General features: G+C 37.6%; 1 protein-coding gene and 1 long non-coding RNA gene across 3 annotated transcripts in view; both read right to left on the reverse strand.

Annotated features, from left to right (window-relative positions):
- LOC113081262 (uncharacterized) overlaps positions 1-14,739 on the reverse strand; it is a 41,436-nt gene that overhangs the window by 14,936 nt on the left and 11,761 nt on the right. The gene's annotated exons all lie outside the window — the stretch shown is intronic.
- Positions 4,801-8,959, reverse strand: LOC113081263 (uncharacterized). 2 transcript variants are annotated; one of them, XR_003282148.1, is made up of 3 exons: positions 8,644-8,959; positions 7,925-8,016; positions 4,801-5,518 (listed from the first exon to the last, which is right to left on the reverse strand). It is a non-coding gene; the product is annotated as an uncharacterized LOC113081263 (long non-coding RNA). The 2 variants fall into 2 exon arrangements; XR_003282147.1 differs by having other exon boundaries at positions 4,801-5,432; positions 8,644-8,958.

Below are 14,739 nucleotides of genomic sequence, written 5' to 3' on the forward strand. Positions count from 1 at the left end.
AACCAGAAAGATTATACTCAGCTGTTTTCAACATAATAATAACAAATGTTTCTTGAGCAGCAAATTATAGGAATGAAAATTCACAGAGGTACATTTTAAAATATATTCTAATAGAATTCTACTTATTTTAAATAGTAAACAAATATTTCACAATATTACTGATTTTGCTGTATTTTTGATCAAATAAACGCAGGCGTGATGAGCAGAAGAGACTTAAAAAAACATAAAAAATCTTACTGTTCACTATCACTGAGTGTAAGTGTATTTCCTGCTGAAATTCATTTCTAAAAGCAGTTTATTGGTCAAATATCTACACATGTAATCAATATTTTGGTTTGGAAGAGAAAACTGTATATTTAACCTGAGTATATATGAGTCTGGGTTATTATAGTTCACTAAAACTATTCTATAATGATAACTGAGCTTTTATTTTATTTCAGCTAGTTGCCAAAGCAACATTTCTCTAACACTGATCTGAGCAGAAACACTCATCGGGTCAAGAGATTCCAGTTGGGCTTCAAATGAACAGATATGGACTAAAAGCCTCAAAACTCTGATGTTCTACTCATCTGTTTCTCACCAGATCTCCATTTGAGAGGTTTGTAGAAGATGATGCTAAAGCTGGCGTCTCCTGAAAGACTCTGTCTGTCGAAACATCATGAGCCTCATCCTGACGGGACAACAGCAGATCCTCCTCGCTCTTCTGAGACGACCGAACTTCAGTCTGAGGGGCAAACAGAGGATCCAACGCCTGGATGTCAGAGACTTCAGATCTCTTGAAGATATCGCTGGTGTCAGAAACGAACGGCGAGGAGGACGCTGAAGGAGCCTTGAGGAACCCGTCCGCTTTAGAGGAGGTTTCTTGATTAACACTGGGGGGTTCAGACGCTGGAGCCGGGAAGGTCTTCCCTCTGGAGAGGATGTATTCCAGGAGAGGATCCTTCTGATGGGACGAAGGCCATGATTCTGCGTTCTGATTGGATGAGGGCCATGATTCTGCATTCTGATTGGACGAAGGCCAGGATTCTGCGTTCTGATTGGACGAGGGCCATGATTCTGCGTTCTGATTGGACGAAGGCCATGATTCTGCGTTCTGATTGGATGAGGGCCATGATTCTGCGTTCTGATTGAAATCGGTGTCTGCCTTCTCTTTATAAGGCTGGAAAATGTCTATTTCTTCACTCCGTGTGTCTGACGTGCTTCGGAAGCCATTTGCTGTGTGGTCTTTAAAAGATTCAGGCGGAGGAAACGAAACCCAGTCTGGAGTTGGAAAAGGATCATCTGAAAACTCTGCCGTCTGATGAACGCTGTCACTTTTGGCTAAACTCGTCGTGTTCTCCGTTTTCACATCACAGTCCTGCAAACACAAGCAGATTCACCAGAGCGGATAAGATCTCAGCGCTGACTGAGCTTCCAGTGAAATAAATCTGAACTGTTAGATGCAAGGTAAGGCTTCATCCGGTTTTATTTCCAGCTCACCTGATCAGAATGATTTTCTCTGACTGTGTCGACAGCACCTCGATCTCCATTCGCTGGACTCTGAGAATCAAAGTATTTGATTAAATGCACAGAAGCAAGAGCATCTAAAATATCAGTAATCACTTAAAACATCTGTTAAACTGTCATTCATTTCTGTGATCGACTCTTCAGAAATCAGAATAATATGATGATCAAGAAACATTTCTGACTGTTATCAAACACGTTTCTGTGCAAACCATGATTCATTTGGTTTGCCAGGATTCACAGATGAATCTAAAGCATTTACGTCTGTACGGTCACCTTTGACCACGTGAATGCATCTTTTATTAATAAAAGTATTCATTAGTTACTGACGGTCCAGTGTTTCTGGTCATCTGAAGAGAAAGGGTTCCAGGAGACGCTGCTGATGCCATTCTAGAGCAGAAGATCAAGATTAAAGAGTTTAGACTGGATCAAAAGAGCAGAAACACACACACAGGTTCCTCTTTCTACACGTTAGTGATTATTTCTATAATAAGTCTTTCTTTCTTGCATCTCCGTCCCTCCAGTGTTACGTTCTGTAATGATCCTCATCTAAAGAAGGGAAGCTGGACCGGCTGGACATGATATTCAGTTTGAGTGAAGTTACTTCTTATGAAATTAAGAAGAATGAATCACATAATCACCTCCATGATCAGACCTGAGACACCAAACAGTGAATCTCCATCCTGTTAAGAACACATACGGTTCAGTAATGGCCAGAACATTACACAACAGATTTGATTGCACTTTATCTATTCACATTTCAATTGCATTGCTTTTAAGGCCGTTTCTTTCTCTGCTTGAGCAGCATTTACATAAACCAAACTTAAGTTTGAATTATTGTTATAGAAGGTTTGTTCATATATCATTCAGTCTGATTATAGATATAAAACATCTTCTTCCTAAGATCACGAAGACAGCTGGTGAGTGATATCTTGAGCTCAATCTGTCTCTATTCACGTGGGAGGATCAGGGTGGGTCTGGACTTGAAATGGTGCTAATCACTTGCTCGTCGAGAGTTGCAAAAGCAGTCGTATTTCAGCAATGCGAGGATGACGATGCATTGAGAGTCAAAAGCGTGAAGTCACCGATGACATACACAAGCCCACACATCTGCACGAGTCTAAAGAATCATATTCACTCAGATGCACTGACTCGTACTGTATAGAAACTTAGTTTTCTGTGAAGATTCTTTGCAACGATTCGTGTATATTGAAAAGCCAGCTTGAAGTGAATCATGAGCAGCATCAGATCTTACAGTATATACAGTCTTCAGCATCTGCAGCAGAATCAGATGAAGATATGCTCTGTGTAAGATCAACATACGCTGTGTTTGGTAGAAATCATTTAAATATTTTAATAAAAAATAAAAATAAAAAACAGCACAATTTCGGTGATGTTGTTGTTGGTAGGAATATAATTTCTGATTAGGCTAAAAGAAACGCGCGCGGTTGCTCTGTTCAGCAGTTTAACGCGTTATTGTGCAGCTCACTATTTAATTCATTATCGCCTGTTAATGTATATTAGTATATTACTATGTAAATTATAAATATAAATATAAATATATATATATTAAATGAACCAAACTTACCATGTCGGCTGCGAGGCTCCCAGAGAGGCTTACTGGAAACGTGTGGACGAAATAAAGCAGTCACCAAACTTGTTACTTCAAACCAATAGAGAGATGTAACGATCAACACTCAAGTCACTCGAGCGAAACTATGTGAACCTACCTGTCCTGTCGAGCTCAGGGTCACGTGTCACCCCGACAAACTCAACTAAACCCGAACCAGACTCGATGAAGATATCAAACTAATGCAACAGAAGAGACCTAGGCTCGTTCTTCATTCCTCGCTAACTCATCTGAATTGATGTTTGATCTTGGATCATGAGACAGATGAGTTGCTGTCATCGCAATAGGTCTGGAAGCTGAAACCTGCTCTGGAGGTTTATTTATTTCATGTAAACAGGATTAGATCGCATCGCTTTAAACAGATTTGATATTTAAAATCTGTCCGATACCACCACTAAAATAGAGCATCCTACTGATCCAGGGACGGTCATTTAAAAGGATAATTTAAAGATAATATAATAATTTTGTGCAGTCTTTCACACTGTAGACGCAGACAGTTTTACTCACTTAAAGATGTATTCATCAAATATATTTTAATTAGTATGCAAAAAAAATATTCAAAGCTTTGTACAAGCATATACAACTTGCAACAAGTATAAAAACAAATAAGCATTCATAATAATATGTAAAGTGAAACAATTGATGCCAGGGCCACAGCTAATGTAGATATTGTAGAGTGTCTGATGACGTCAGTAGTGGGCGTGGCTTGATGGAGCGCAGGAGATGATCTCTTGACCCTTAATACACTTTAATGCTTTGTCACGTAACAAATAATATTTAATGTGAAATATTAATTGCTAATTACCACATTAAAAAACGCATATTTTATTGTTCTGTTTTAAAATTGATGCAGTTATGTTCTCCTTGCTGTTTCTTTATAAAAGTCCAGAAATGTGTCAAGTTTTTCCTCGGGTGTCTTTTTTTTTTTTTTTTTTTTTATGTCAATACGTTGCTGTCTCTCCGTCCAGCGAATCACTGCACTGCTGATCGTGGTTTCCATGCATCTAATACATAACCCCTTTTAAACCAACTCATGAACGCGTAGTTATTTCAGAAACTCAATCCAGTCATCAACAACAGGTGTGTTTGAAGAACCGAGTTATCCAGATCCTATTAGCGCGACGATTCAGCCTCACGAGCCACACATCAGAAAGTTATTGAATGTTCATTCATTAATTCACTCTCCTACAATCTCATTGGCTTTGGTTATTCAATAGTGAAGAATTTCGTGCAGTGCGATTTATTCCCATGTCCCTATTTCTAATGTAGTGTTTAGTTTTAACCAACATGTTTAGTCATGTTCTGTGTCTAACCATATATATATATATATATATATATATTTTAAGCTTGTGTATTATTTACACGTGCAGTGTCAGATTCTGGCCGGACAGCACGAGCTCATCTGAAGAGTCTTGATAACCATCAGAAGTGTTTAGACAGTAGTTTAGACAGTAGAGGTGATTGATCACTGCCCTCTATATTCCACTTTTTGGTTTTAACCTGATGTGAAAAGTGCAGTCAATTCGGTGTGAATTTGCAGATATTTTTATGTTGAGAACATTATTTACATAGTTTACTTGTGCAATATTGTACCGAAGTCATAAAGGACATCATGCAGATCATTTCCTTTTGTTTTAGTTTAATAATAATCAAGTAAAAAAAGTATATGATTCATAAGTTTCCCATGAAAGAGGAAGAAAAGCATGAAATAACTCTGTCTAATATAGTGTGAAGAGGTCTTTGAAATGCATGCATGAGAAATGCATATTATCATTATGACAACAGAATAAAATAAATGTGAAATAATAAGTAATCCCATAATATAATCACATGCGGTTCCAGCAGTATTACTGTACTTGAACAGTGTCTTTCTAGCCAAGCAGTAATTAATTACTCAACTACTTTCAGAATCAGGAAAGTGAAGTGATAAAAATATGCATTATTCGTAAGATGAGCAGTAAACTAATGAGGAATGCAATGCTAAAGCAAATTGCTACAATTAAAACATTTGAGACGAGTATATTTCACATATTTTTCATTCTTGTATTTTTAAATTAGATCTTAAATTTAAAATGACTTACCATTTATATAATTTTTTTATTTATAGTATGGCATGACTAGAAATGCTCATTCTTATAAAGTCTCTCTAGGCTAATAAAAGCATCAGAACGTGTGAAAGCGCCGCAGGTCATCAGTGTCCACATGAGGTTGTGTTTGGTGCGTTGTGTTCCCGCCGCTGCATGAAGATCTGGACTCTCCGTGTCTCGCTGGTCTGCTGATCTGAGAGGATCTGGTCCATCTGGAGAGCAGAATTCATCTGTGATCCATCTGTCGTCGGTCAGATACTGTACATGGGTGGGTGACGTGACATGGCAGTTTTGCTGTCTTCAGTGTCAAACATGTATGAATGCAAAATATATTTGCCAAAAACCTTCTCAATATTGTGCAGAACGTTATGCTTTATGTGAACATATTCAACATTAAAACAGTTCATAACTAATTTTTTCAGAATTTTCAACCAAACATAACAAAACTCATATGATGTGACTGTCCGGCACTTGTTTCTCAAAGTGAGAACTTGAATAAAACAAAAAAAAATAAATGCAAAAATTCTCAAAAAAATACAGACAAATAATACAGATGTCTTTTTGTGAGCCTACTCTTTTCAAAGTCCAAGCATAATGTTTTGAGTTAGTTCTAATCAAAAAGATTTTGTCACACAAATCAAATTCATATGGTGTGACACTATTTTGGGATATTTGAACGGACAACTGTTTTGACACCCTTGGGTAGGAGAGGACCTTCTTCAGTAATGTTGTACAGAACTAGCAGTGTATTTCTACTGTTCAACCTGAGGTGAGTCATCATTTTTATTTTTACAATAAATCAGATCTTGTTGGCACTCTGACAAAAGTCCCACTTCCAGATGTCTTTTGGTGTGACACATTTTTTTATAAAAATGCAAAAGAAATGTTATTATTTTGTCATAATTATATGTAAATCTATGCTGCTTTGTTATAGCTAGCATGTTGTTAGTATGCTAATGTGTAGCTACAAGACTCAAGGTTGTGCTAAGTGCAGAAAACATAATATGGTGTGACATGTCTGCCTGTCACGCCATATGATTTGATTGTCACACCATATGATATGAATTGTAATTCCCTGCATATATAACAATAAATAACAAAGTCCAATGTATGTTTTGTCCTTTTAAACATTTATTTGGGTCAATCATCACATAAAAGCTGTAATTATTCACCATCGATTGTGTTTAGTTTAGTTTAGTTTAGTTTAGTTTTATTCGGTGATACAGATTTCTAGTTCATCAGACAGACACAGCAGATCCCTTCACAGAAACCTTAGAATGCTGTTTAAGTCTAAACAATGTTGTCTTCATCTCAAACCATTCATTTCCTTTTTTTTTGTCAACTTGAGGCAGATAATGATGACAAGTGCAGACAGGACAAAGAGATACAGGGAGAGGTTTGCTATGTGGCCTAATGGTTAGAGGGTTGGACTCCCAATCGAAGGGTTGTGAGTTCTAGTCTCGGGCCGGACGGAATTGTGGGTGGGGGGAGTGCATGTACAGCTCTCTCTCCACCTTCAATACCACGACTTAGGTGCCCTTGAGCAAGGCATCGAACCCCCAACTGCTCCCCGGGCGCTGCAGCATAAATGGCTGCCCACTGCTCCGGGTGTGTGCTCACAGTGTGTGTGTGTGTGTGTGTGTGTGTGTGTGTGTGTTCACTGCTCTCTGTGTGTGTGCGGATGGTTTAATGCAGAGCACAAATTCTGAGTATGGGTCACCATACTTGGCTGAATGTCACTTCACTTTCACTTTCACTACTCTCTCCAAATTTGACTGGCTTATGTACAATGGAGTCTAGATGAACTGATTTATTTGTGGATCCACTCAGCTACGTTGTATGTTCACGGTTCATATGATATTAAAAAATTGGTTGTTTTACTTATTTTAATACATATTGCAGACCAGTTTTGAATTGAAATGAAATTTGATACACAAACATATGTTCATATGGTTCATACAATATTAAAACAATGTTTGTTTTATTGTTAAATATCAAATAAATCAATAAAATTTGAATATTGCCTTGCAGCATTTAAGAGTGGTTAAATATTTCCTGCTATATGAGTGATCAGTACTCACCAATAAGTAGGATAATACATGGTTTCAATTGACACATGGCGACATTATCATATGGTGTGACACTATATAATTTGGTGTGACATTCAAAATTGTGAAAATAACATACCTTTATTAATGATAAAACCTGAAAATGTTCATGGAATACATAGAAAATAGTATCAGCAAGAGTCACAAATATTTTTATAATTTTCTAGCAAGGTTTGTCACAATAAATAGAAAATATGTTGAAAGACCGACGGCATAGGTCTCACATTGAGCAATGTTTTAAAAAATAATACACAAATTTAATTAATTTTCACAAAACTATAATGGATCACAGTTTAGTTATGATAAATGACTTTGATAAAGTGAGTAACTTAAGAAAGATATAATCCATTTTCAGTTTATATACAATTATTTTCATGTCACACCATATGACGATTGTAAGCACTAATACAACAAATTGTCACATAAATTCTGATTCCAATTGAAAATTTTGAAACAACATATGTTTCTATAAAGATGAGAGTTAGTAGAACAAAAGTCAACCATTTTTATGCCTGTTATTTGAAATTTTTGAAAAAACACTTTTTTATGGTACATATGTCACTGACCCACATGCAGCAGTTAAATGTTCATCTCACCTTCTCCTTGATGGCCTGCTTCACTGCAGATTCATCCAGACGTCCAGCTGATCTCAGTGCCAGTCTCAGCAGCTGGATGTTCACTCGTTTGGCTTCAGAAACACCAGAAAACACACTCACAAGTGTATGTTCTTGACCTTGAATTGTCATGCTTTTAATAGTAATTTACTGACTTTAAAATGATGGCTTTATAGTAAAAATATCAACACAGTATTTTACTAAAAGAAATTACTGTTCTGCGTTTTAAAATGCTGCCTATATTTATGGAGATGATCTATATTTTTTTCAGTAATTGATTGAAATTCTGTTTACCTATCTGATCTGGTTCTTTAAAGATTAAATTTAAGATTAAACTCACTATTAATTACAAACGCAAAGCGAAAACACGTCACGAGTGAACGCCTTTCGGCTCATGATTTAGACTGACCGGAAGAGGAACGTCATCGTCATCTGATTAATAATCAGGAGCTGAGAGTCTACCCTTTTCTTTCTTTCGCTTCAGGCGACGGAGTTTACATAAACTTTTACTGGCGCACACGCACGTGTTTTGAAAGGAAATCTCTCTTCATTTGCGAACCACACGACACCGTATTAAAATACCGAGTCTTATAATACTCACAATACTCTCACTGCTGTTTTTCTTCTTTAGACTTCCCCTTAAAGTATTCATGTTTCATGACACAAAACACACCAAAAAACCGCAAACAAACAACGCTTACCTTTACAATGCCCTGATCGTGAATGTCTTTTCTTTAAATCCTCTTCCAAAAGAAAAAGAAAAGGAACGGAAACAATCAAATCAAAACAAACAGAACGCTGCGGTTTCCAGTGTTCTGAGACTATTTAAAGAAGCCGTTCGATTCACTGGCGTTCGACTGCAAACCAGCTCCTTACCTTAGAAGTGAACACAAAACATGACCTCAATCAAACAGTGTGTTCAGTCCAGAGGTGAACAGAGCCCTCTTTCACTGTAAAATCCACACACTCTTCCTCGAAAGGCACATGATCGCGGGGCGTGTTTGAACAAAACTTTTATTTCCACTCAAACTCCAGCTCTGATGTTCCTCACTGCATGCTTTAGTCTTAAATTTAGTCTTTCATGTGATCTGAGATGTTTTTTGGTTTGTTTTTGAATCACACAGACAACAAAGTATACATATTTTATAAAAATTTATTAAAAGATCTTCATGAAAGTAACCTTCATTCCAGTATTGCACAACATCATGTCAAGACATGAAATAACTTTGTGTGTGTGTGTGTGTGTGTAACAGCTTTAGGGTTGTTAATAATACAATCTGTGCAAAAGCATATGAAAGATTTACATAAAAATTCAGTTTATCTAAAGCCTAAAGCCTTTTTATTTTTAAATAGATAAAAGTGATTCTTGTCTGCGGCTTCATTCTCACCAAAAGCAGAACCAGATTGTGAACAAAAACTGGTTTTTAACCACAAACTGTGACCGCAGCACAGCAGTTGTACAATACAGATGCAATGTAATATCATCTGTTACTACATATCCTCATTTTGTAATGCTGAAGTATTTATTTCCTGTGAATGTGCGAGGCTTCACTAAACCATATAGCAACATCTGCAAGACGTCTGTTAAAGATCTCATGATCTGGAAAGCATCTGCTGTGTACAAACATCTGATAGACATCTTTAAGATGTCAGTTTTACATGCATTCAAAATCATGAACATCTTAATGACATCGTATCAGGGAAATGACTACAAGAATACGCTCATAGCACACGTACATCACAGAGACGTCTGTTTGACGTCTGCAAGACATATTTTTTAGAGTGTCGCTCATCTGCAATACATCTACAGGACGTTTCCAATCAGATGTCACACAGACGTTTAGAAGATGTCTGTAAGATGTTTATGATTTCGAATACATGTAAAACTGACATCAGATGTTTGCACACAGCAGATGCTTTCCAGATCAAGAGATCTTGCAGATACACATCTGCTATCTGAGTAAGAATGTGAGGAAGTATTTGTGCTACAAACCAGTGTGTTTTATGAACACGATAGTCAATTAAAATATAACAGGAAATACCAGTTTGCCACATATTTAAGTCTCTTAAATATGTGGAGGAATCTTGTAATCGTTGGCGTGCAGAATGGATTTCTTAAATGCATCATCTAGAGATGTCATCGAAAGTGTTCGCATACAGACAGCGATTCACAGCAACAAAGCAGCTTGACTTCACTTCATCTCAGTGAGAGTCAGAACTTGCTGAAAATCACCATTCCATTTTATGCAAATGAGCAGTGACAACCAATGGGAGCGCAGAGATCTGACACCCAAAGCTTATCTGAGATGACTGCTAGATGTATCCGCCGGCGTCGAGCAGCTGTTCTCTGATGGAGCTGAACGCCGCTAAACCTTCGTGCAGCTGTTTGGCCAGACTCCGCACTTCGGCCGTCACCTCCTTCTTGCAGCCCTTCTTCACCTCCTTCAAGTCTTTGGTGAAGTACTTGTCTATTCCTTTCTGCAGACTGGCTAACTTGGCCAGCGTGCGTTGAATGAGTTCTTCCGCTCGCTCTACCGGGTCGCTAGCTAAGCTAATGGTCTGGAGTGCGCGTCGCACATCCCAGTCGCCCGTGTAGTAGTTGTTTCGTCGCAGCAGCGGATGAGATCGCAGTCGACAGAGACCTTCAATGACGAATCGCAAACAGTGCTGCATTTCCACCAGCTGGGCCTCGTAGTCCATGATGATTATTTCAATCTTCTTACGGTCCTGCATTAAAACACGAGAGACCGCGTTAGATGTTGTTGGCGTTAGTTATTAAAAAAAAGCTCATAATTAGTTCATTTGAGGTTTATTAAATAAATAAATATATATAACTTTTTCGATTTTTAGAATTTTTCGCTTAGAATTAGCTGGAGTGATAAATGCACTAGATTCATTGTTAGTTCATGTGAACTAATGTTAGCAAATATAAATTTATTGTAAAGTTAGCATTCACATTACATAATATTTACATTTACTCCACATGGTTTCGACTCCCTGGTAATGCATGAACTAATAAAGTGCTTTTATTTGTTAAAAAACACAATGTACATGTAAATGTATTTATTTACTATGAAACTGTAGTTGCATCTGTTAACTATGGTTAAACAGTAATAGCTATAATAAAATGGGTATCAGATTTGCTGAAGTTTTTCAATGCAATGTTTTTGAAAATCAAAAATCCAATTATTTATATTTGGAAGGCTTGGTATGGAGATTAATTGATTACATTTTTTGTGAGGGGAGGGACTGGCATAATTAATTCTGCCTAAATAAATGGTGAAAAAGAAAATGTAAACATGCCATTCAGCGCTGGACATACGCACGTGCATGTTGTTGATGGTGTCTGAGAGGGAGGCGGAGGCGGCCGTGATGCCCCCCGCTGTAGCCACGCCCACTCCGATGGCCGTGATGATGATGGACGCTCCGAACGTGACGGGGATCAGAGCCAGCCCCACGATGGCCGCGGCTCCCCCCACAGCGGTGGTGGTTCCTCCCGTGATGTTGGCGATTTTAGCGTGGTGGTGGAAGTTGCTGAGGTCTTCGGCGATGCTGTATAAGATCAGCACGTGCTGGTAGAGCAGCTCGGCGCGCTCCATGAAGAGCTTCAGATACACGCGGAGGCCGCGGTGGACCCTATCAGCGACCGCTTTAAACGATCTGACACAGAGACACAGAGAACGGTTAAAACAAACAAACAAACAAAAAACAGGGCTTTGGAGTTTTGAATGATGATGACAAAACCAAACCAACCTAACTCAATCTCACTTAATTTGTATTATTATCATTATTACTTTTCCAGAGAAAAAGTTTGTTTACTTCAAGTAAATTTATCTTCATTTAAGAATGTAAAAGTACATTTATTTAAGATGCAAAATGACTACATTACTTTTTTTTTGTTGGTTGGGGGTGGGGGGGGGGGCATCTTGTTATGCTTAAAACAAGAGCAAATATCTACCAATGGGTTCAGACAGTGTTGTTCACTGAACGCGTTCATATTTTCGCCGAACGCTGAACTTAACGAATCACTTTTCATACAATGAACGAGAGCGGCACTCACTCTGGCAGGAATGAACAGCACGCGCAGTTCACGTTCACGCTCATTTGAAAAGTCAGGTTTTACCAGGGCTTAATTTGAGCCGGAACATGTGCCGTCACCTACGACACAGGAAAGTTTGCTTAACTTTTTCAAATACAATGGACAGTCAGATCCCAAACAAGCAAAAATCGTTTCCGCTGATCAAAAAGGAGACCACGGTGGACACAGTAGCCTAGTATTGATATCTCGTTATTTCGACATAATAAAGGGACATTCTAATCTGCATTAAGCCACATTAAGCGTTCTTATAATGGTTTTCTATGGGAGGAAAATGCTTAACCGTTCATATTATGGGCTCATCTGATTTTTTGTACATAGCATAGCCTATTTGTTAGGATTTTAGTATCATAATGATTAAGCTAATAAATGCACGCACAATTATCCGTGAACTTGATTTGAACAAATGCCTTTCAACCTGTGTGTGCAAAATTCAGAATTAAATTAATGTGCAGATATTTGTACAAATAGAGAGTATAGGCTATGTGGGCATACTATACTGTTGTAGCCATAAAAAAAAAAAAAACCGTTTCATATTTGTTAAAATATTATAATTTTTTTTTTCCATTTATGCTGATTTATGAAAAGTGGACAGCACGACCGAGTAAGATAGGATGCGCAATATGAGATGTGGAGCAAGTCAGACATGATTTTGACCGTTGAAGTTGAAGTTGTTATAGAAAGCCTTTCTTTAAAGTGAATTTCGTTTTGTATAAATTGTATCTTAATTTTAATTAGTTTTGGAGTGGCAGTGATTTGCAGCTGGTAATGGATGGTAAAGAGGTTCTATTGAGTAAGATAGTGGCCTATCTTAAAATAATTTAACAAATGAACGTGAACTAGTTCGTTTTTAGATATGTGAACTTAGTTCATTTAAAAAAAAAAAAAAGAACTATGAACATGAACTAGTTCATTATCATCTGTGTGAACTGAACATTGAGCTAGTTCTTTTTAAGTATGAACTGGCACAACACTGGGTTCAGAATATATAGATAGATAGATAGATAGATAGATAGATAGATAGATAGATAGATAGATAGATAGATAGATAGATATAGATGTGTATGTATACATACACATACATAATTTGTATTTTTTGCTAATTTTAAGCATAAACGTACTTTATTTCTGTACATGTCTGTGGGGAAAACCGGCATCAAATTTGCTGCTTTTTTCAATGCAATGTTTTTGAAAATCAGAAATCAAATTATTTTGTTAAAAATTAAGAATTCATAAATAAATAAATGAGAAAATTTAAAAAAACAAACTTAAGGATGAACAATTTTTTTTTAGAGTTTTGGCTTGAAACAAGAAGTAACAGCTGCTAACTGGGTCAGAAACATAATCTTGTTTTGCCTTTCTTTTGACCCCAATGCCACCCCCCACCCCCACCCCAACTCTTATACAAGAAAATACATAACAAATAAAAATGAGTTCTTACATGGTCTCTTCTTCTTTAGTGCTGATGGCCTCATCAGGAGGTATTTCATCCCAAGCTGAAAACACAGACTGAATGTTAAACGAGTCGGATCTGATGTGTGTGAGATGAACGAATGAATGAATGAATGAACTCACACTCCACTGTGTTCCACCACTCCATCAGACTGTCAGTGTCCTGCCAACACAACACACACTGATCAATCAAGATCACATCAGCTTCAGTCCAGGGATACAGGCTGCACAAGGACCTGTATGAACAGAATCTAGAGACATAATGAAGTAAACATGGACTGACCCCTTCATCATCCTTTTCCTCGCGCTTCTGTTCTTCCTCTTGAGCTTTCAGTCGTCTCATGTCCATCTGAGCCGACAGCCACTCGGCCTGGAAGATTTTCAAGAAGTTAAAACCTTTAAATTGATCAAAAGTGACAGTAAAGATGTTTATCATGTTAGAAATGATTTCGATTTCAAATAAATGCTGTCCTTCTGAACTTTCTGTTCATCTGTGAATCCTGAAAAATCAAATGCATCACGGTTTCCACAGAAATAAATGAAGCAGCACAACTGTGTTCAACACTGATAATAATCAGAACTGTTTCTTGAGCATTAATCTTCATATTATTCTGATTTCTGAAGATCATGTGACACTGGAGACTGGAGGAATGATGCTGAAAATACAGCGGAGCATCAGAGAAATACATTACACTTTAACACAGATTCACAGCTGGTTAAATTGTAATAATATTTCACAATTTTTACTGGTAGTGTATAAATAAAACGGTGTAAAAATGAACATTAAATCTACCTTAGCAGCATCAGACAAGTGAAAATCTCCAGACACGGCTCCTGGAGGCTCCAGAAAGTCTTCAGAAAACTCCTTTATGTCTTTAGTCTGATGAAATGATGAAGTTACCGGCGTATATTCCTCCGCCAGCTCCACGTCTCCTGCTTTGAACAGATCTGCACCCTTCTGAGGGAGCTCGCCATCTTCAGAGCTCTGGAGATATCAGACATCAACAACTTCATCCAGATCTGAAAGATGAACAGATGAGCTCGGAGGAAAGTCAGTCTCTCACCTTTGAGTCTCGATGCGACCGAAGAGGAGGCTTCTTCATCTGCAAAACAGTATTAAACTCCATCAGCTGCGTCTGTGGCATAACTTTACCACATTTAAAATGATTATTATCATTAAAACAATGGACAGTAAAACACTTATAGCAGAAGTACATCAGGCCAGCCAGTTACAGAATATATTATTATT

This window comes from Carassius auratus, unplaced genomic scaffold, assembly GCF_003368295.1.
Source record: "Carassius auratus strain Wakin unplaced genomic scaffold, ASM336829v1 scaf_tig00033549, whole genome shotgun sequence".
Classification (NCBI taxonomy): Eukaryota; Metazoa; Chordata; class Actinopteri; order Cypriniformes; family Cyprinidae; genus Carassius; species Carassius auratus.